Source organism: Vicugna pacos, chromosome 3, assembly GCF_048564905.1.
Source record: "Vicugna pacos chromosome 3, VicPac4, whole genome shotgun sequence".
Lineage (NCBI taxonomy): Eukaryota > Metazoa > Chordata > Mammalia > Artiodactyla > Camelidae > Vicugna > Vicugna pacos.
Genome location: NC_132989.1, coordinates 36,326,593 through 36,348,069, shown reverse-complemented (window position 1 = coordinate 36,348,069; position 21,477 = coordinate 36,326,593). Strand labels below are relative to the sequence as shown.

Genomic DNA, 21,477 nt, shown 5'->3' with positions numbered 1-21,477 from the left:
ATCACTTTTCAATCAAAACTGAAGGTGTGTAGAGGAGGCTTAAAAATAGGCAGAGGGTCTTTCAGGGCCAACGTGAAGAGTGAGCCCAAGTCAACCTCAGGCAGAATAAACCTGCGGAGACCCAACTACCAGGTTAAAGTAAATGTAGTTAAATCCAGCCGTGAAACGTATACACTGCCTGTCCGAACAGAGTTTGGATCCAGAGTTCTTCTAGATATCCCAGCAGCTTTACAGCAGCTTTTGCTCCCTGCTAGTGGCTCTTTACGGAAGAGAAGCACAGGGGAAAGATCTTGGTCCTAAATCAGTTGATTTACCAAAACCCCTTAATCCCTCATAGATAGTTTCTTTGTGTTTTTACCCCAGGCTGTCTCAGAACACATGGCAAGACACTCATTCATCTAATTGTATTTTTGCACATGGTTTAATTTTTTCCATTTAAAAATACCAACAACAAAATTTCCAATGACCTGTAAAAACACATAAAGCACAGTATCCCAGGATAATCTCAGTGAATCAGATTAACAATGCATAAAATTTCTTCTATACCAAATCTTTAGGTTGCTATATTCTAACTTTATTCTCCCCAAATCTAACTTTATAAGAAGTGCTAAGATTAAGCAAAAGGCTACAACTTGCTCCAAGAAGAGAAAAAAAAAGAAATATTGAAGGGAAAAATCACTAGAAAGTGAAGAAATGACCATAGAAAACAGATCAGGCGAGGAATGATAAATTCCTAGTCACACTCAGCTCAGATACACTAAGACCTACAGGTGCAGCAAAGATGAGTATTGTCTAAAGAAATCAAAGATAAGGAAGTGTGTTCTGGGGAAAGGAGGCAGGGAGAATGAGTGAGCATGTCCTAAAACCAGGTGCAAAACTGGGTAAACCCTTGTGTTTCTATAATCATTCCTTTCTCTGTGAAACTCAAAAATGTTCAAAAACTGGGCTTCTAATCATTCTTTGTTACATTGCTTTGCTTTTGATTTTGTGGTTATTTCAGAAATTACAACTGCTATAGAATTTAGGTTTCTGTTCCTCATCTATTTCCATACTTCAGCTCAATGGCTTTTTGTAAAATACGTGGAGAAATTTCTCCTGTTTTATAAGATCTACAGTGAAGTATGGTAAGTTCATCCCTCTTCATCTTATTATTTACCAAATATTTGGGTATATTGTAGAATGCATTTCCTTGTCCTTTTGTGAGTAGTGGAACCACATGACTCATTCTGGCCAATGATTTGTGAGCAGAAGTGACTTGTGTGACTTCTGAGCTGGAACATTTAATTCCTGGTATAAGACCCTCAAGTTCTTTCCCCCGCTAGAGTGATCAGCAATATTGTTGTTAGTGGCTGTTTCATTAGGCTTGAATCTTAAGGTGAAAAAGACATGAAGCAGAGATGCAGCTGACCTGGAACTGTCACATAGCAAGAACAAGAAATACATTTGAAATAATATATGGAAGTTTCAGGTTGTTGTTGCATGAGTGTTTATTACCACACCATAACCTAACCTATCATGACTGATACAATCACATTTGTATAAGAAGTGTGATCATATTCTTGATATACATAGCTTATAATTACTTATATAAATTTGTACAGCAAATGAAGCAAACTTGACGCCAGAATAAAAGAACAGTCTGACCCAACTGAATGATAAGGCCCAACCAGAAGTCAGAAAGGATCTCAAACAGGGCTGTCTTTAATGATCCAGACTCTGCAATGAGAATTGAAAATCTGAGCTTTTAATACAGAGTTGGATGTTTTATTAAGCAAGTCTACACTTAAAGAATAGGAAAAAAAATAGTGTCTGCTTGATCACTGGCAGTATTGTAGCAGGCTTATCCAATTTCTGTAGCACAATAAAGAAATATTATGGAAAGTGGGTAAAAAGAAAGAAGCAGATGTTTAATTGTAATAATTGAATGAATAATTACATGGCAGCTCTTTGGCAGATGATATACAGTGGAATGAACTTCTGTACTAATTATTTTCAGTAGCTAACTCTTGAATATAAAAATCTGCTGTGTCGAAGATCCAAATATGAGTAGTATGAACTCCCTGGCACTTGATGGGAACTGAGAATTGAATGGGAGGGGATAAGAAATGGACATGAAGCAGAACAATGCTAAGTGCACACTCCATGCTGTGACAGGCATGGGAATTCTAAAAAGGGGTAAATCATCTAGTGGTTATGGCTGCTAAACCAGTCCATTGGTACTAACTAGCCTATAGAGGCAGTTGCTTGAATAGAAAACTGACTATCAGAGACTAGTTGGTAATAAGAAGTGACTGAAGAACTAGGGAGAGCAGTTAAAAGTCAATGTTGTGTTGAGGAAGCTGGCTTTTTTGCCATCCAATCTAAAATCTAGCAGCTCTGTTTCAACCCAATTACTTCACTACTTCCACACTTCGGTATATCAATACTGTGGTTTAGGATTTGGCAGGACTTTGCACAGGAGAAGCAAACCAACAAACAGTCCAAGTAAAAGCAAACTTACCGCTTATGTGGGAAAGTGTAAAATCACAGTGTAAAAATAATCACATGGAAACAATGGTAAATATGTAATCAAAAACATGTTAGCAACAGAATAAACCATAACAAAAGAACTATAAAAAACAAGAAAATATCTGAAACATCTCAGAGATTGCTCTTTTAGAATACAGTATGCTATTCCTTTGGCTGCACAAAAAGATAATTTTCTTTCCTGGGGCCACTCAATTTCTATCCATGCAGCATAATCAAGCTCGTTCTTTTGTTGTTGTTGTTTTTAATGGAGGTACTAGGGATTGAACACAGGACCTCACACATGTTAACCATGGGCTCCACCACTGAGCTATGCCCAGTTCCAAGCCTGTTTTCTTGTTGTACCATTTACACTGAGTTAACACCTGGTTCACTGTTACAGCTAAGATGTTTGGGCAGTTGGAAGGAGATGTCCACTTATAATTCTTCAAAAAATTACTTCTTCAATAAGTTAAATTTTGATTTTTAAAAAGCAGGCTCTCAAAATATTTGAGAGGATGGTAATAAAAGAATGTTGTGTATAGAACATATTGAGGGTGACACCAATTCCATCAATATCTACTGGATAGAAGCAAGATGTGCTTTTCTCTGAGTTTATATGAGGCGGAAAAAAAAAGGCATTTTTATTTTAACCAGATGTGAAAGAATTAAACCCAATATTTTCAAGTATTTTTAGTGCCATATGATGTCATCTGATTTTATATTTTCTGAGGGATGTGTATTTTTAAAAATGCAAAGCCACTTTCCATGTATGTACTTAAAGTCTTATATATGATAAATTACAATAAACAAATTACAACACTGCAGAACATGCTTTTGGCTGTTTATGTCAGAAAGCAGAGAGAAATTTAGTTTCTCAGTAGGAAATGTATTAAAAGCATGTGAAATGTCTTCTGCTGGCCTTCAAGGTAGTCCTCATTTCAGTGACTATCGTACTTGTCCAGATATGTCCTTGGCAAAGATTACCTCATGCCATGTCCTCCAAATAGTACAATGGCTTCTTTCCTGAAATGCCAACAAAGCAGCCCCTGCATCACACAGGCACTGCGGGCAGTATTACGCTGGTCATTGAGGGCGCCGCCGTTTTTAAACAACTAGGTCCTTCCTTTTTTATTGGTAATGTTTTCAGTGGCAGTCTTACACACGACACACATCCCCATTGCCACTAACTCTGATAAGGCTTAATTTCCCAGCATTGTGACGCCACTCGTGTCCTCTGGAACTGGCGAGGGAATGAGGACGCCCCTAAACAGACAGAGGAGAACTTACTTTCTCACACTTTTTTTCTGGAGGGGCAACAGGCCAGCAGGCACACGCTGGAGCAAGAGTGTGGCCCTCCATGGCTTTGCTGAGTGAGCTTCTCACAGACATCTCTCCCGGGAAAGAGATTTCTTAAAACCCATTTAAAGCTTTCCAAAGGGCAAAAGCGAGATGATGCTGAGCCAATGTTAGCATAAATGCTTCCACTCCTCCTAATTTCATCTCGGAAATAAGGAAAGAGGCAGTCATCACTGCTGACTTGCCGATGTCTCATCCAGCAGCTCCCCACCCGCTCCCAATTAACAAAGAGACGCTAAGAGCGAAGTTAATATTACTGCAGGGCCGTCGGTGTATTAAAGGTTGTTGAATTAAAAAGCCATTAGTTCAGACCAAAGTCTCCTCCATCCACCACCCACACTTGAGCATAGAACATTCCAGGCAAAGCCCCCTTGCCCTTCCCTCCTTGGCGAAGTCCTCGAGGGTGGGCAGCTCGGCGGGCGGGGTGGGGGGGTGGGTGGAGAGCGGAGGGAAGGGAACGCTGGAGGTGAAGACTCGGTGCCAACGCAAAGCACTCCGCCAGGAGCTTCTGAAGCACAACAGTCTCCCAGGACCGTGCCCACGTTCCGCTTCCCTCCTTCCCGAGACTCTTCCCGGCTTAGGCTGGAACCGCGGGATGGTCTGGGGACTAATGAGGTGGCAGCGGCTGACGCAGGGATCGCGGTGAGGGGCGACTTCATCTCGCGGGGAGAGGCACTAAGGGAGGGTGGGGGAGCGGAGGAGAAGGAGGGAAGCGGGGGCAAAAAGTAGGAGGGGAGGGGAAGGGAGGAGAAAGCCAGTGGAGCAGCGGCGAAGGCAGCAGAGGTACAGGAGCGAAAGGTGAGGAAGAAAGAGCAGGTTCTCGGACCGGCGCCGGCGGGTGGGCGGGGGTCGGGGGCGAGGAGGCGGCGCTGCCGGGGCGTGGGCCGCGCGGGGGCCGCCGCGGGGAGGGCGGGGAGGGTCGCCGTCAGTCAGGCCGAGCGGGCTCGCGGGCCGGGGGGCGGGGGCCGGGCGCACAGCAGCGCGAGGGCGCGGCAGCTCCGGCAGCCCGGGTTGTGGTGGCCGCGCCCCGGTCCCGGCGGTGCGCCCTTGCCGCGCTCCGCGTCCCTCCGCGCCCGCCGCCCCGGGGCTACCCCCGCCCGCGCGCGCCCGTTGGGGGGCCCGGGGAGCGGCGCCGGCGGCCCGGCCGCATTGTGACGTAGCGGGGCCGCGGCAGCGCCTCTGCCGCCAGCCCGCTTCTGCTGAGGAGGTTTCAGCTCCCGCCGCTGCCGTCCGTCCGTCCGTCAGTCCATCCGTCGGTCGGTCCACGCTTTGGAGCCGCCGCAGCGCCCAGAGCCCGGGGTGAGTCCAGGTCTGGGGCGGGCGCCGCGGGGAGGCGGGGGACGGGGGCGCGGGCGGCTGAGCCTTTCCAAGTTTGCACTGGGCGACCCGGGCGGGTATCGCCCCGGCTCCCCCCGGAGCCCCGGGCCCCCTTTGTGCCGCGAGTCCGGGCTGCTCGAGAAGCGGCGGCGCCTCTGCAGAAAGGGTTTGGGGGGAGGTCTCTATAGTAACGGCGGCGGCGGCAGCCAAGCGGCTGCTCTCCTTGGGGGAGGGGGGAACGGCCCCTGCCTCAATTTCCAAAGGATTGTTCTTTTTATTTGTCCATTCCGTGTGGTGACTGTTCTTGCTGCCACCTCGGATCGTATCGGAGGCAGGGATGGGCAGTGCCGCGGCTCCTAAGAGCTGAGATACCGAGGGGCGAAGTAACAGTAGTAGCAACAGTACCAACAACAATAATAATCGCAAAAGCAGGCGCCTGGGGTTGTTACTGCCCAAAGGGAACCGCTCGCTCGTCCCCCAGCTCCCTGGCTGCCTGTCCTGGCCTGGGAACCGACCGCCACCCTCTGGCGCTGTCCTGCGTCCCGGGCTCGTCCGTGTCATTTGTAGCCGGGAATGTTTCTCTCTTGGCCTTCTTTCGTGGTGATGACTTTCGTCTGCAGGTGGTAAGTGAGGTGAACTGGTATTTTGGCTATTGTCAAATGCCACGTTTTGTTTATTTCATTTTTACGAAAAGAAAAGAGGGAAAATTATGAGCTATTACTGGCAGCCATACAGTTTCCACAGGAAATACTAGCATTCTTTGAGGAACACGCTACTGCTCACTGCGAAGAAAGTCTTTAGGAAACAAAAAGGCAATAGCATTGTTGCTCATTTTCAATGGACCGCTAGGAAGGGGGAAACGTGGTGTTTTTTCCTGTGGGAACAGGCTTTCCTTGGGAAAGTTAATTAAGGAAGCTTACTGTTGGTGGCGGTTTTTCACTTGCTGGTGGTTGGGCCCCACTCCTGTTGGCTTTTACTGACAAGTGCCCATCACAGAGCCCAGAGGAAGGGAGAACCATTGCAGGACAGTCTCACCACACACCACGTGCTATGGATCCCAGCCAGGGTGCAGTTTGCAAAATGAAATAAGGGCTGTCTGGGGAGGTTTATGAGGATTACATGTGTGCAGAGTACGTCAGTTCTCCAAGGTGTCACTCTAAACACGTAATTTTCAAGCATGGCTTTCCTTGCTGAATCGACAGGAAGGCAAAAACCTATTTCTCTTATTATGGAGCAGACGTCCCAATTGGGAATGGGCTGAAATCTGTATTTCATTTGTACATATTAAAATTGTAAATGGCAAAGAGACCAAGGTGTAGGAAAGCAGTATGCTGATGTGTTCACATCTGGGAGAGAATGTCTGTTGGGTATTTCTGATGCATCTCAATGTTAAACTACATTCGACCTGGTTAGAGTCTAGGGAGACACCTTTAAGGTGTCCTTAAAACTATTTGGAAAGGTGTGACATTTTTGTCACCATCACAGAAGTCTCTCTGGAAGGCAGTATTAACTGAAGATTACCCATAGCCAAATATATAGGAGCTCCAAGTCGAGAAACAGGAAGAAGGTGGTGCTTCTCTTAAGGATCTTTGGACCTCTCAGTTAGAAATAAAAAATTTAAAAAAAAAGGGATACAATTTTGAATATAAACTTCATTTTCTCCATACCTAGCATTTCCTGAGGGAAGGTTACAAGATGGTAGATTTGAAATGATGCTGCATTTATTGATTTGACATTTGCCGTGTATGGATGTCCAAAAGGAAGTGACTGAAGCAAATGAATTTCTGTGTCTACTCTGTCACAGCTTTGTTGCTTCTGAGCAGTTATTCTGATGCAGGTGTACAGTGGAAATGCAGATTAGAGGCCAGGAAACTTTGTGTGCTCTGTTGTTCTGGAAGGAACTGCAACAGTACTTCACCACTCGTAAGCAGAGGAAAACCCACATAAACATCTAGTACAAACAAATGATCTTTGATATTATCAGAGAAAGCCTGGAGCCATTTTTCTTGCCAGATTGAAGGCATTTCTTGTCAAAAGAGGACATCCCCCAAGGAGCAGGTGCATCATTATGAGAAACACTAGGGAATTTCTCTTTTAAATGCAAAATCTAATTGAACAGCAACAAGAGAATCAGTGACACTCTTAGAATAGAAACCTTGTTTTTGGCAGTCTGTCAGCTTAGGGTTGCAAACCATAAGGAGAAATATGTGTTTTGGGAGAAAAATAATTTCCTGGTGGAAATCAAACATTTGCTTCTGTGAAACTTTTACCTTTATATACTTGTTTCCTTGTGCTCCTTAGATGGTGTGTGGATTCTGCTTATAAGAAGTAATTTTCTGAAAACGAATCAATGAAATGGTTACTTATGTGATATGCACCCTGCATGATTTTATACTTTATATGGGTTAGATAACTAGATTTTATATTTTATGGTTTGCACCTAATCATCTCTTTTTTTAAGCTTTTAAAGTTAATGATCAAAATATATGTGGAAATGATGAATGTTGATTGCTATGACTCACGGCTGGGCCCCTGGAAAAGTACTGATTGATTCCTAAATAGTCATTATGCATTCACTCTGTACATACATGGGTCATAAAAATAACATGCAGAGTCTTCTCACATGGAACTTACAAGGGGGTGAATAGGACACATGAAAAATTAAATAAGGGTACAAAATATGAAAAAAGGTATTTCATAATTGAGTGTCCAAGACATTGAGTAGTAATTGAAAAGGAATTCCTGGGTTGGGGGGAGGATACAGCTCAGTAGCGGAATGCTTAGCATGCACAAGGTTGTGGGTTCAATCCCCAGTACCTCCATTTAAAAATAAATAAATAAATAAACCGAATTACCCCCCCAAAAAGCAATTCTAGAAGAAAGTAACCAAATCAGCTTAGATATTTTATCAGTTATTCATTGCTGCCTAACAAATCACCCCCAGATGTAGTTGCTTCAGACAACCCCTACAGCTCATGACTGTGGTCGGCAGCTCAAGTTGGGTTCAGCTAGGTGGTTCTTCTGCTGGTCTTGGTTGAGTTCCTCAGATATCTTCAGCCAGCTGGTAGTTTGGATGATCTCGGATGGCCTCGTTTCTGTCTGGCAGTTATTAGGCCAGGTTAACAGGTGCCTGGGCATGTGCCCCGCATGCTCCAGCTGCCTAGCCTGGACTGCTTCATCTGGCAGTCACCCAGTGTTTCAAGAGCAGCGAAAGAGTAAACCCCAGTTCAGGGTGATTTTTAAGCCTCTGCTTGTATTTGCTACCCTTATATTGGCCAAATCAAATCACAAGGTCACCCCCAGATTCAAGGGGTGTTGAATCCACTTATGGCCAGAGAGCGCTGCAAAAAATTGTAGCAACTTCCTGTTGTTGCAATCTAGTACATGTTTGAAAACACTTGTCTTAGCAAATGTTTTCTGCTGAGGAGTAGCGTACTGTAAGATAGTGTTCCTGTAGACAGCCCAGAATTGAGGTTAGGGAATTGGCCTATAAATCAGTGTCCTGTAATCTTTGTTCTGTAAAGCATAGGTAGAAGAGGAGTGACACAAAGATAGCAAAAGTTTAGCCATATCCTCTGCCAGTGGTGTTGGGATGGTTTGGAGACAGTAGGCTGGTAGCAGAGTCAGCAAACCATTGTTATGAGGTGAGGAGGGCGCTAACAAAAGTGGAGACAGAAGATGGAAAGGAAGGGATCGATCTGGGAGATCCCCATATTTAGGATTAGGTGACTGATCGCAGAAGATTAGTGAAAGCCTCGAGTCAGAATCATTCTGAGATTTAAAAAAGCTTAAGTGACTGAAAGAATGATTGGGCTGTTGTGAGAAATAGAGAAATCAATAAGTGATTTATTTGGGGGGAGGAGGAAAATTCAGTTCCAGGAAGGTTGATTAAAGGAGGTAAATTGAATGTGAAAGTGCTTTATAAGCTGCAGAGTATGCTATGAATGTTACTATTGCTTAGTGTCTAAATCACAGTGGATTGTATACAGTTAAGTTTCTCTAGTTGTAAAGCAACAGAGAACAAAATGCAACCTGGAGGACATCCTAAGGGTCAAAGGCGAGTCAGAAGCACTCTCAGGAGAGGAGCAAAAGTACGCTGGGAGGCAGGGGAGGAGGAACTGATGTTCTTTTTCCTGAGGCACACAGCTGGAGATCTGCTCTTGGAGGCGCTGCCTTTGGACTTAGCCTAGCAGGAAAGAGAACACCTTTGGCCTGGTTTGAGTGGCAGGCACACTGCTGAGTCAGAAGCATTGACTGACTGCCCCTCCTAAGACAGCACACAATGGGGAGTAGGTGGTGCTTCCACAAAGGATTTGGGAGCACTCTGTCAGAATTGGGAATGGACGCAGGGTGGCAAAACCAGCAAATATCCGCCAGAGGCGGAGGCTTGGAGGTTTATTTGGGCAGAGCGACTGGGAAGCAGGCAAGGCAGAAGGTGACAATTTAGGCATATTTACATAGAGGTGTCAGTGCATTAAGAACAGTTAAACCCCTGCTAATGGCAAGGTTTTCTCATGGAGGGAGAGTAGAGCCGGGCAGGAGAGCCCAGCACAATATGCCATCCAGGCTTTTCCATACGTGTCAGTGGGTGTTTTGTTAGAGAGCAGAGGAATGTACAACCATTCTGTTCCGTCTTTCACCTAAGGCCTCAGTCGAGGTGCTGCTCACCAGCCTTGTTTCATAGATGGCAGTCTGAAATTCAGGTGGCATCCTTCACATCAAGTGCAGCTGCCGGGCCAGACAGAGACACCTGGCCTCTGTAACGTCACACAGTTAGCCTGCACAGCACACACAGCTGCACTTCGTGGAAGGGCCTTGGATGGACCGGCTCAAACCCAAGTGTATACTTGTCTAGTTTCTATTGCACAAGCCTAAGAACCCTGAAGATATTGAATAAATGTTAACTTAATGAGTGAATGTGCCATTATCTGCTGCAGTAACATTTTTGAAAAAAATCTGGTCTGGCTTTTCATGATTCTCGAAAGAATTTGCTACAAAGACCCTAAATGCCTTTTGTAGATTTAAATGTTTTAAGGTACTAGTGTCACAGTAATGTAGGTCTTTATGATCCACCGCTTACAAAAATAGACTTTTTTTCTTTGAAACAGTTGTCTTTACTCTTTGTGTTTGTCTGGACTCTTGGCAGCAAGTCATACAGAAACCAAATGTTCAAGTAGAAAGGGGCATATCCTGGTTCCTTGGAAAAGTTCAGGAGGGATCCAGTTCTGATTTTCGGTCTTCTTTGTGGTAGTAAAATGGTCATCAGCAGCTTTAGACTTAATCCCTGTGGAAAAAGAGAATAATTCAGGATTAACTCTCATTAGACTACTTTGATCATATGCCCACGCCTGAGCCAGTTCTAATGGCCAGAGATTGGGAATGTGCTGCCTGGCTCGACCTTGATGATGGGCCCAGTCCTGGAGCCTTGGGGGATGGGAGGAAGGCCTGTGTGAGGAGTGGGTCCAGCGTGAAGGATGTGCCAGTGAGGGTGGTCAACAAAAGCCTCCTAAACTGAATGCCGTGACAGCAGGAAAGGGGTGGTTTTTAAAGAGAAAATATTGAAAAGAAAAGAGTAGGTGCTGTGTAAGCAGAAACGGCTGATATCTCCAGTTCCACCTGTTTTCCCTGGAGGACACAGCACAGCCCACTAAGCCACTGAGCCAGAAACCTGGGAGTAGGCCTGATCTGATCATCTCCCTTCCCTCTTCCCCCTGATCAGTCACCAGGGCCGCCTCCTCCATCTCTGTCTTACTCTTCCTCCATTATTTTAGCCACTCCCTGTTTCACTCCTCACAAGTTGCCTCCAGAATGCTACCTCCAGTCTCTCTGCTGTCAGGCCATCCTTCTCACCACCGCCTGAGTACTCTTTCTAAAGAACAGACAGATAAAATCGAATCATGACTCCGTGGTCAAAAGGTGCAGACTTCCAGCTGCAGAATAAATAAGTCTCAGGGATGTAATATACAGCATGTGGACTATAGTTAATAATAATATATTGCATATTTGAAAGTTGCCAAGAAAGTAGATCTTAAAAGTCCTCATTGAAAGAAAAAAGTTTGTAACTATGTGCAGTGATGGATGTTAACTAGACTTATTGTGGTGATCATTTCACAGCATATGCAAATATCAAATCATTACATTATACACCTGAAACTAATATAATGTTATGTGTCAGTTGTATCTCAAATGAAAAAAGGAACCATTCAAAACTTCATAGCCCTGGGGAAGAAGTTCAAGCTGTTAACCATAAATTCCAGGGTTCCCCACCATGTGTGTCCTGTCTCCTGTTGGATGCAGAGGATGGATGGGAAGAAGGGTGTGAAGCAGACTGCCCATGTGATCCCCATGCTGCGCTGACTTATTTAACATTAAGTTCGTCAGATGTCCATTTTCTCTTATTTTCATGCTTTTGCATGTGCTGTTGTCTCTGTGGAATATTGTTTCTCTTTTCTTGATCTAGTGAACATCTCCTTCCAGACACAACCCAGGTGTTATTCTTTCAAGACCCCTTTGCTGAATACCCTCCCCTGCCCAGCCCCTGCCTGGGACTTGACCCTGTGGTGCAGCATTGGGAGCACTTGCCTGGCTCTCCTGCTGGTCTGAATGGCTTGAGCGCTGCACCACACCGTGCTTCCTCGTCTTTGTATATCCCTGTGCTTAGTACAGTGCCTCTCACAACAGATATGCAGAATAATTTTTAAATGCATTTTAAATGCAGAATCACTAATCGTCAGGTTTTTAAGGTGATTTTATAGGCTTATTCTATTTCCTTTACCTAGATTCTCGCATTTGCATCTTGGAATATTGGACACAAAGGCAGGTTCTTTTTGAAATTGCTGCTCAGACACTTTTGCAACAATTCTCCCAACTGTTGATGTGCTCATTTCCTACTTGGTTACTAAGAACTACCAGAAGAAAGAGGTGGAAAAATATCAGTGACCCAAAGTTAGTCTCAAGGCTGGACCCTATGGCTCAGAGATTTTTCTTCTTACCATAAAGAGGATATGTAATTGTTACTGTCTGTGAGGTGCTTACTACTATGTGTCGGGGACTTCGCAGAGGCTTTACAGTTATTTTCTTACTGAAGCCTCACAGCAGCCCTGGAAGGCGGTATTAACCTTTATCATCCTTTTTCTTCATATGAGGAAACTAAGATTTAAACAGTAGAAGCAGCTTGCTGGCCACTAAGCTCCCTGTTCCTGGAGGTTGCCAGTCTGCCAGGCACTCATCTGGGTTGTTGAGGAGTAGGTCCAGCCTCTGTTTGGGCTCTTCCAACTCATCTATTAAGATATTTTGTTGTTGTTCTGAAATGAAATGACCATTTCCTAAGAATAAAACATTCCAGCTGCCTCCTTTGGCCATCAGTTTTGTCAAACACACTGTGGAAAAAGATATTTAAAGAGGTAAGGACTCCAGTGCTACATGTTTTTGAAACTAAGGTGAATTTCTACCTTGGAAGTTCCAGCCATGTTCCTGTGATTCTGCTGTTGCCAGATACTAAAGGCCTCTTACAGAGGCTGTACTGTTGCGTGTAAAATGCGGGCCTCTTGATCAGACATGGAAGAGGCTTAGTTCTGAGAACCACACCGAAAGTTACACCATAGATGTACAAAATGAGCTAAACACTTTGGAAGCCACAGAAGCTGAAGACTGTTCCTTAACCTGTTTTCAGTCTCAGAGTCTTTTCAGTTCTGATGAAAGCTATGGATTCTTTCCTTAGAGAAAAAAGATGTGCACGCACTCACACACACTGCTTTGTGTTTGATTTCGAGTTTCCACCTGTGGATTTCCTGGCGCTCCATGGACTCCAGGTTAAAAACCTTGCTTAAAAGCTGTAATCTGGAAGGACGATAATAGCCGTTGTTGAGTGTTCACCACGTACCACCTGTTACCATTTATTGTGTTCACCATGTGCCAGTCCTTTCTGAAAAGCACATCATAGCCAACCAACCCCCTAAGATGTGCATTATGAGCCCTGTTTTAAGCTGTGAAGAATGAAGTTTGGAGAAGGAACTTGCTTGACTCTCAGCTGTCAAGTGGTTGAGAATGGAATTAAATGCAGAACCTTGACCCGCGTCACTGCTGCTTGATGCGGCCTCCACGCCATTCACCTTACCAAGGGAGACCCCAGGCCCGAGAGCCGGCCAGTGAAACTTCCCGACCTCTGCTAGTCCTCACCTCTCTCAGCCTTCCCTGCCCTGTCCAAAGTCGGTCAGTAGCTGCTTCGGCCGCCAGAGCCTCCTGGAATGTTTCTCGTGCTTCTCATGCCAGGAGCAGAGGAGGGCTGGGAAGGCCTCAGCTCGCTGTCCTCCGCCACCTGCCACCACTCTTTCGCACGCAGAGGAGGTTACATTCTTAGAGCGATCAGTGAGACTGCTCCACCGTCCCTGGGTGTGCGCCTCACCGGTTCCTGAGTGCCGGCTGCACACCTGGAACCTTAACTCAGCGTATGCGCAACATCACGTATATTCTGCATGTTCCCCTCTTGAACCCGTCCGCAGGCATTTGCTTTGGGCCCCAGAGTGCCGGGCTCCATACTCCGTACTCAGAGCTGTGGTCCCAGCAGCACACAGATGTGGTTCCTGAGCTCACAGCACTAACATCTGGCTCAGATCTAGCCGAGAAGGGGACTAATTAAGAATTTAAATAAAGTGTGTTAGGTTGGATGAAAAGGAAGTGTAAAGAATTCATTCTATACCAATTTCTGTTCATTGCAGCTTCAGAACACTAGTACCAAATGTGTCTGCTTCTTGAGCCCTTTCCACCTTGCCTCAGGGTGTTCAGAGAGCTTCAGGTTTCCAGAGACTTCCTCAGCAGAGTAAGGAGACACTGCAGGGCAGCTCCTCCCAGACGCTGGTTTGCAGATGAGAAGGCAGAGGGAGCATATGACAGGCTGTAGGTGGGGTGAGGCTGGGGCTGGTGAGTGGGTCTGGTCGGTCCCCTGCTGAGCACAGCTCCCTGTAAACCACGGGCTGCTTCTCATTTACTAGGGATGTGACTCTTGTCCTTGTTTCGGCCTTCGTGTTGTGGTCTCTGTGCTGCAGATGAATCGGGCAGGTATGTGCTCTTCAGGAAGCAGACACTCCGCCAGCCCCTGCTTTCCTCTCCAGAGCCGCTCCTGGGCTCCCTCCCGTGTGTCACCTCTTCTCTCATCCACGGCTGCCTCTCCCCGCTCACCCGCCAGCCTGAGACAAGCCTCCTGGGCTTCCTCCCCAGTGTCTGCTTGTGACCAGAACTGGCTGCTAGAGATAAGAGGATCCTCGGATGCAAGCTCCATAGGTCATTTCAGATTTTCTAGCAGGCTCAGTAGGAAAAGTAAAAGAGAACAGGTGAAATTAATGTTAATAATAGTTTACTTAGCCTAATATATCCAAACTATTAGTATTGCCCACTTAAGCTATATTAAAAAACAACATTAACTACATTCTTTGCATCCTTTTCCCCCAAACTTTTTGAAATTTGGCTGTATTTTATTCTTAATCTAGACTAGCCACACTTGCAGTGCCCAGTTGCCCCATGTGGCTGGTGGCTCCCATGGTGGACTGCAGGCTTGGGCTCAAATGAGGCCCTGGGAGTCCCAAGGGCAGCCGCAGCTCCTGCCACCTCTTGCTCCCCAGCACTTAGCTTGCACCTCTGCTGTTTCCCCGATGGGAGGTGTTGTACTCGGCTGTCTGTGCTCTCGAACCTGGGCCCTTGAGCGTAGGGAATGTGGACATCATCTTTCTGTCCCCAGGTATAGAGTGCAGTGTTCAGTAGGCCCACCATTGGCATTTGTGACTTTGAACACATTAATGAGGTGGGGAGAGTTATTTGTAATCCCAGGAGCTGAAGGGATTTGTTGGTAGGGGCCACCTCCCCAGCCCTGGCTCCTGCCTTTCAGTCGCAGGCTGTGTCCTAGGCCACTGAACCACATTGGAGTCAGACTGAATGGACAGGGGGCTGCTACAGTCAGAAGGGACATTCTTGCCTAGAATTCTGCAGAGCTTCTGTGTGTCTCATTTATTAGCTTAAAGCTTCATCTCCTCTAATATTGAATAGTAAGGGAACTTACCTGTAGTCTAGCATGTTAAATTGGAACGATCTTATTTAACAAGAAGGGAGAAAAAAATAGGACAGACCAAACAGCAAAACAAAACTCATCCACTGAACAAACCTCCTACTGAGATCACAAAAAAGGCCAACTGACATCTAGAACATTAAACATACAAAGAATAGCCTGCATCAAGCAGCAGCTAGAGTCATAATGATGAGCTTTCTCTCTGTTTCCAGTGGTTTTGCAGTCATCACTATTTCCCCTGAGAGAGCGGGAGATTTATGTCCTGAGTAAGTTTGCCCTTGTATGTACAGTATTTAAATTTTGCGAGTACTGTTAACCAACTAAGTGTATGTACTTGCTTGTCTATTGTACCCCTAATGATAAAGGTCACTTAAAATAATTCACTCAGCCAAGTCTCAAAGGTTGGCACTCCCAGAAAACCATACTAACTACTTATTCAAATCAATTCAAAGTTTGAAAAGAGAAAGAAATATTAGTGTTTGATCTGTTAAGTCATAGAAGCATTTTTAAGGAGGGCTTCTTGTCTCAGAAAAGAGAATGGTTACCTCAGGCCCTCTCAAAGAGTACGGTGAAATAGAAAGTGGGATTAGTCCTAACCTCCAGTTTACCATTGATTCCCATTTTCAACCTGGAAAGCTCGTTGACCTGCTTGAGGCTTTTGTTTTTCAGAGTACATACAGGGAAACATAATTCCTGCTGTCACACACCATGTAGGAAGAGGATGACTGAAGTCTAGAAAATGTTTTGACCAATTCCTCAAAAAAACAAAATAAAACAATGGTTTAGAGCAGTTGGAGGGCAAAGTAGCTGCCAATATTTTTGCAAAGTAAATTCTAAAAAGTTAGAAAAATCATAGCATACATCCTATTGTAGGTAACTAAACACTCACTGTGTCTAAGTAATTTGAAGGTCTCTTTTTAATAAGTCAAGGATGGTTCAAAACAGACAATGCTTTTCATCTGTTGGCTCCGGTTTGGGCAATGCGGCTTTCATTTGAGTCTCTTTAAAAAGAACTCATGCCTCTCTGAAACTGCAGTGTCCTCTGTCCAACACGACAGCTCTGGTGTGCTGTGTTGGTGTAATTGAAAACCTATAAAAAGGCTGAGAGCTACTTTTTGAATTGGCTCGGCGGACTTGGACTGGATTTGTCAAAGTGGTGAAAGGTTTAAAGGAATTTTCATAAATGAGGTCTCCAAGCTGTGTTTTAGTCATACAGTTCCAGTGAACTCCACGGCCTGTGAACTCGGAGAACGACGCCTCAGAGAAGAGCAGTCATATCAAGATGGAAATAAATGATTCATTCTCATTCCACGAGTTCTGCAGACATAAGCACTCTTAGCCGCTGATCATCATAATTTAGCAGTACTGTTGTGCACTAAAAATATAATTTAAAAGCCTAATCTTTAATTAAGTTGAGTACTCGCAGATTAACATGTTACAAATCTTGGGCACTGGATATAGCCTAATGTTTACTCCTGTTGCAGGGAAGTAGCCAGCTCTTCACAAGCTGTAGATTGATTTGATAAGAAGAGGGATGTAAGCTGTCAATGATTCTTCTTTGTTTCTGTTTCATAATGTATGTAAATGTATTTCATGCAGCAGAAGTCCTGCACACTCAGAGCTTTCATTGGCAATAGAAAGCACAGGTGTGTGCACCTAAGTAAACATGCGGAGAATATTGGCAAGAGTGATTTTACCTAGAGCTCTTAGATGAAGTAAGCTTTGTCGAATATTTGAATTTGTAATTTGAATATTTGAGTTTGTAATGAAGTGAATTTGTTCATTTGTTAGAATCATTGAGAAAATAGATTGTTCTTTAGAATATAATTACCACGAGACTAATTGATGGTTTTGCGTTCTTGCCCTTAGTGGGAAACTGTCAAATTAGTAGAAAAATTGGATCTAGGTTGATGGTTTTCCAAAGTCATTAGAACTTGCGTGTAGAAAATCAGCTCTGCTATTCTTTCCCCCCTTCCCCACTTTGGTGGACCTCACCGTGTGACATTTCGTAGAATAGTTTTTAAAAATGCAAAGCTAATGCTTGCACAGCGTGAAAGGGAGTAGCTGTGCCAGCTTACTTGCCTTGTCCCTGGAAAAGACAAAAGATTTCTTAAGTGCTATTTCAGTCAGGATCAGGCATGAAAGAATGGCCTCCCCAAGCTCAAAAGCAGAACTAACAAAAATCCCCAGGGGGGAATTTCTGATCCATTTGGGGCAGGCCCTTGTACAGAGGGCTATTTCAAAGCAGAGGCCTTCCCTAAAAGATGGAGAATAGCAGAATATCGATTGTCTAGAGGAACAGTATTAGCCTTTGGATGGCTTGTCCTTATTACAGGATTTTATTGTGTGTTCAAACTCAGAACAACCTGGGGAGGGACCAGGTGCTGCTGAGGGCAGGACCCTGACTGAACTCTAGGCTATGTGCCCACAACGTCTCCTGGTGAGTAACATGCTTTAAACTTCCCTCTGGGTACTTGTTGACTCATTCCTGTAGAAAGCCACTTGTTGATTTTAGTAAGAACGTTCTCTCAGTCTGCGCAAGTACGGAGCACAGTTTCAGGCACATACTATATGATCAGTATATGTTGGCTGAGTAAATAAATCCTTCACCCTGTCATGCAAGTAAAGGTATTAATAATATAAGACCTAAGGCTTAGTCCATTGCAGTAAGTAGAGGTTAAAGGCTTGTCTTCTCAAAAGATACCATCATGTAACCTGTGTTGTTTATACTCAGAACATCCCTGTGAAGCAGGATTCTGTCAGACAAGTGGACAAAATGCCACGTGGTGGAAGATTTCACTGCTCAGCTGCTAGCTGGAATAGGTGGCAGAATTGTAAGAGCTCTTGATGCTAAAAGGGAATTTGGAGATTTGACAATAATGAGATGGGAAGATAACAAAACTGGCACACAGATGACAAGCTTCTGGGGGGTGGTGATAATTTCCTGTCGTTCTCAATGTCACCCGAAGCACCCAACAGCATGCTTACAAATGGTGTGGGGTAAAGATGGTGGCTGGAGGCAGACTGCTATTCCAGTTATGAGCATGGGTTTGAGTCTCAGAGCTTCTTACTGTGTGTGTGATTTGGAGCAGCTTACTGAACCTCTTGTTATTTTGATATTGTTTCTTCTTTCACTAATCAGTATTGATTGCTTTATTTATTCAAGGTAAGTTTTGGATGATGGGGATAAAATGGAACCATGCATATCTGATCCACTGTCTTCCTGTCTCCACCTGCTCTGTGTGCTGGTTGGGTTTGGCCAATGGGAGGCATCATCAAGAGATTAACAGACAGATAGGGAGAAAGAGTTTGAGCTCTTCATTTCTTGAGTTCCTTCCTTCTCAGGTCACCTCCCTAGACTGTTAGCCACTGCTTCCGGCAAGCAGCCGTCGTGAATTCTGGTAACTGTGCCCTCCCCCAGACACTTCATGTTGATAACTGCTCCCCTTTAGTCTTGCTAGCTCAGGGTACTGCCCCATCTCTTGTAGTTTCTCCAAGTCCTGCCCACACCTTTGCAAATGACCTCTTTATTAAAATAGAGTTGAATTGCACTTGATTGTGCCACCTGCCTCCTCTCGGGAACCTAACACAAGTGAGGGAACCTGACACAAATAATTTGTCTCAGAGGTTGTTGTAAGAATCACGTGAGTTAGATAGAAATTAAAACAGTGATTGGCTGATAGTAAGTATTCAAGAAGGTTAAGTATTATTATCATCATCAGGTTTTTTTAGACAAAAGTATTGGGTTTGTCATTAATTGTTTTAACAATGTTTTAAAATTTTAAAAGGGTGACAGAACAACTATCATCTTACAAATGTTAAAAATGGGAAAAGTGAAACAGAGGAGTCAGTGGGTAAGATCACACAGTGCTTCAGTTTTACAACTGAAAGATGAAGATTTTTGACCTTGTTTCTTTGCACAGGATACAGAGTCACAGCATGTCTGGAAAAGAAAGTTGCAACTTCAGAGTATTTAGTAAATTAAAACATAACCTACTTGGGATAAATGGGTGTACCTAATGTAATAACAGCCTATTCATGACCACTAAATAATAATTGGACTGAATCATGAATGACTCAGCATCTTCACCTTAATTACTATAATTAGCCAGAGCTAAGCATTTCCACATTTATACCCTCTTGGTATTGACAAGACAGTTGATCCTTAGGATTGAACTCCTTCCAGACTCTTGAGGGTAAATATGTTTGTTTATAATCAAAGATTAATAGGAGACCAGCATTTTGATGCTCATATTGTAGATTTTCTGCACTTACACCTTTTTCTTACTTCCATCTTAGAGTTCTCATTCTCAAGTCTTGTAAAATAGGGTCACTCTGTAATATTTAGAGCCATCTCATCTTTAAGTTGTAGTATACTCAAACTGTCAAGAAAGAAAACTAACAGATTCCCTGAAGAAGTAGTGGTCAGTTTGAAAAACAAAATGTCCTACAATTTTCAGTTTGGTAATAAATTTCTCATAGTTGTTGAAATTTCAGACGATATACATGATTCTCTCAATGTCTTGGAAAAAATGTATATGTATTCTCTAACAAATTAAGAAAGTGAATTTCAGAAATGTCTCTTTTGTACAGTTAAGTAGAGACAAGGGAGGACTAGCAATTTGAAAGGCCTGTTGATGTCAGTCTGAATAAGGATTTACAGGTTGTCTCTTCTATTCAAGGAGCTGTTACTTCTGGAGGGAATGATTGTCCTTTGAATGTTTGGATTTCTTTTTATTCTTTAGCATTTTCTTTAAAGTTAAACCCATGTAGGGTTTCTGTCTTCTTTCTTCATAAAGAATATCCCTTTCATATATTGGGCACTTAACAGATACAAACTTTCTCAACTATTTGTTTGTTTGCTTCTTGTCTTTGACTTGTCCTTTCTGGAAGAGAGATTATATCAAAGTGACCTCTCACTTGATGGCTAAGGAGGCCTCCGGTTACTTCCTTTCACTCTTTAGATTTCATCTCTTTTCATTTTTTTTTTTTTTTTGCCTTGAGTGAAATACAGTGGCATATTCACTGAGAGGAACTAGAGTATTCATAGTAATTATTATTCTAAATGGTTACACTCTTTTCACCACATCAGTGTGTCGACATGCATACTGGAAACATGGGAATAAATTAAAATTCTTGGTAGATCATACTGAAAATATTACAGTATACCCAAGAACCTTCTGTGGCTGCTTGCCAAACAGAAGTAATCATAGACTCTTTAGAGTAACGGATGATGTTTGCAGAAGGAGGACATGTTGCTTTATGCCGTCATTCTGTAAACGTGCTTTTATACCTTTTCCTGTGTAGCTGCAGCCTTTTCCTTCTCAGAACCTTCTATCTAGTGGAGGAGGAAAACTTGTCTATCAACAGTAGGGGTGGGGAACAAGTGCTGTAGAAAGAAGGAGGAGGGAGCAGTGAACTCCACCTGGAGTCAGGAGTGGGGTGGTCAGATCATCAAGGGCTTCCCAGGAAAAGTGACATTTGATTTAGAGTTTAAGGTCAAGTAGATGTTCACCAGGCAGAAAATTTAGTGGATGGTGTTGGAGTCTGACAGACTTGGGAAGTTATAAGTGTTTTGGTGTGACTTCACAGTAAGATGTATGGTGGTGTGGAGTGGCAGGAGATAATGTTGAAAGGATAACTGGAGCCGATTGTTGATCTGCTTCCCAGTGTGGACAAAGCATATCTGTCTTTTTTAATAAGTGATATTCATAAATCCTGCATGGATTTTTGTGTCATCCATCCTCAAGGGTTATTCTGTCACCTGCGTTGGTGACTTCCAAATTTTTATCTCTAGCCCCGGGCTAGAGATGCTCTTTGACTTCTGCTCATCTGCATTTTGATGTTTTGTTAGCTCTCACAAAGTCTGCACACATCCCCCCCAAAGTAAACTCATCATTTTCCCTCAAAATCTTGACTCTGTCCCAATTTCTTAGTTTGGTGAATGGCCCCAATTTTCAAAGTAATTATCCATGACACTCCCTTCTCTTGAACCCTCCCAGTATCTCCCAACATCCATATACTCAACAAGTCACCTTGTTTACTCAGTTACTATCAACATTACTATCTCCTTCCCATGCCCATTCCTACTATCTGTATTCAGGTGGTCATCATCTGTCCCTTTGAGTACCACAGCAGCCTCGTCACTCAGCTCCACCCCTTTCTGATCGATGACTAACCTCAGTGTTACCAAGTTGATCTTTCTGAATGAATCCATCAGTAACTGTGCTAGTACATTT

At 43.9% G+C, this 21,477-nt stretch overlaps 1 protein-coding gene across 8 annotated transcripts in view; it reads left to right on the top strand.

Moving 5' to 3' along the window:
• SNCAIP (synuclein alpha interacting protein) overlaps window positions 1-21,477 on the top strand; it is a 212,089-nt gene that overhangs the window by 65,312 nt on the left and 125,300 nt on the right. For 2 of the 8 annotated variants that reach the window (XM_072957770.1, XM_072957767.1), the window contains exon 1: window positions 4,765-5,163. The exons of 1 other annotated variant lie outside the window; for it this stretch is intronic. The gene's annotated coding sequence lies outside the window, so the exon portion shown is untranslated. Of the gene's footprint in view, window positions 1-4,347; window positions 4,507-4,610; window positions 4,663-4,762; window positions 5,164-5,278; window positions 5,805-21,477 lie in introns of those variants that run through there. 5 more of the 8 variants (XM_072957743.1, XM_072957746.1, XM_072957762.1 and 2 more) reach the window with 5 other exon arrangements.